General features: G+C 40.0%; 1 pseudogene; it reads left to right on the forward strand.

Annotated features, from left to right (window-relative positions):
* The first annotated feature begins 1673 nt into the window (after positions 1-1673).
* LOC130023178 (uncharacterized) lies at positions 1674-1803 on the forward strand (annotated as a pseudogene).
* The last annotated feature ends 236 nt before the right edge of the window (positions 1804-2039 follow it).

Below are 2039 nucleotides of genomic sequence, written 5' to 3' on the forward strand. Positions count from 1 at the left end.
CTTGTGGGCTCAGGGATTACTCATAGTTCTGTGCTTGGGGATTTCTCCCGGCAGTGCTCAGTGGACCATTTGGTACTGGAGATAGAACCAGATCTCCTGTCAGCAAAACATGTGTTGGACTATTTCCCTGATCCCCATAAATAAATTTGATGATTACTAAATTTTATTTAGGATCAACGGAGAAGTCAGTTTCCATTTCTTACTAGCTCTAGCTACTTACAATGGATATTTTCCCCCACAAAGTTCACAGTATTACATTATTTTAAAGATTCCAAATAACACCTGTGGTATAAAAGAGTACTTTTAAATTCAAAAGAACAATAATAACAGTTTCACTAACTTACTCCAATGGATGTGTAAAATGAATCTTGGCAGTCAGAATGCAAGCATGCGTTCTGTTTGGAGTTACCTATATTATTACTTTGACTAATCTTAGTTTTTAGTTTCCTGTCACATTGCCACTGATCATTTTATTGGCATGATTTTTTTCTTGGTTTTTCAAAATTTTTAAAATAAGATCAATTTTTTTTAAAAAACATGATCCTTAGCCTCAATATTATTTTTTCCATTTGAAAAAATTAGTTCTTGCCACTTAAGTTCCTCACATTCTTTTCTGGATTCCTATTTCTTTAGGCAATTTGTATACTATAGTGAATATTTCTGGGCTGGAGCGATAGCACAGTGGGTAGGGTATTTGCCTTGCACTCACTCCACGCAGCCACAGTCTACAGGAGTTCGATTCCTTTGCCTCTTTCGAAGAGCTCGGCAAGCTACTGAGAGTATCTGGCCCGCACGGCAAAGGCTGGCAACTCCCCGTGATGTATTCAATATCCCAAACACAGCAACAACAAGTCTCACAATGGAGACATTAATGGGGCCCACTTGAGCAAATTAATGAACAACAGGAGGACAGTGCTACAGTGCTACAGTGAATATTTCTGACAGGCACATTTGCACAAATTCCGTTGTCCAAGACTTTAACAGTCTTCCAGAGCTCTTCCTTTCAGAGTTGTTACTGAGAACAAGATACTAAGCTCCTTCTTTTGGCTAATTTCATTTACAGCAATCTGCAGATACTATAGAATGCCAAAAAAGTACCTTTCTTAGAACTGCAATGTTATGAACAGCTAACCCCGATAACCTTTTTTTCCCCTTCTGATTTGCATTATTATGCAGCTTTTACGACTATACATAAATTGCTACAGGTTTTACACACATATATGTATATTATATACTGGATTTTTAGTACCTGGAAGTTGAATTTTAACATGCATTTGGGAAATCTACATTGCATTACCAATAGGTACAGAATGCATGATGGACTGGAGATGAGATTCATCAGGGCCCTTTTGGCGAGGTGACCGACAATGTTGAAGTGGGAGACGTCATGTGAAAAGTGGGATTCGGAAAAAAAGGAATAAGGATGAAATTCGAGGCAACTGCAGAGGTATTCTTTAGGTTATTCTCTACCTAACGAAGAGGTAGAGAAAGATGAGTTAGTCAAGGTAAGCGTTTGGCAGAGAGAGAAGAAGAGAGGTGAGAGAGGGGAGAGAGAGAGAGAGAGAGAGAGAGAGAGAGAGAGAGAGAGAGAGAGAGAGAGAGAAGAAGAGAAGAGAAGAGAAGAGAAGAGAAGAGAAGAGAAGAGAAGAGAAGAGAAGAGAAGAGAAGAAAGAATAAAGCCAATAAGCCAATTAGTCTTTCCCCACCGGGCTGTTGTGTGCTAGCTGAAAACAAGCTACATCCTTGCTTGTGACTGCAGCCTGTTTGTTGGATAAGCTGCTCGAAGGGACAGAGGAGACAAGTCCTTTGTGGCATATACTCATACCTTCTCTCATGCTGCCCCAGACTTAGGCTCCAAAAGGGAAGGGGAATACTTCAAAAGCTTTAGGTCACTGGCCACCAGTTATCATGCTCATCTGCATCAAAGTCTATATTGAAGCTAATGTGGTTAAGTCTCTAGGCCAGACCAAGTTCAAGTTCCCTGACTGCCTGAAATTCCACATCTTCAAGACTTTTAGGGTGAACGTGTCTGTGATAAC

Source organism: Sorex fumeus, unplaced genomic scaffold (genome assembly GCF_029834395.1).
Source record: "Sorex fumeus unplaced genomic scaffold, SorFum_2.1 ptg000002l, whole genome shotgun sequence".
NCBI classification, from domain to species: Eukaryota; Metazoa; Chordata; class Mammalia; order Eulipotyphla; family Soricidae; genus Sorex; species Sorex fumeus.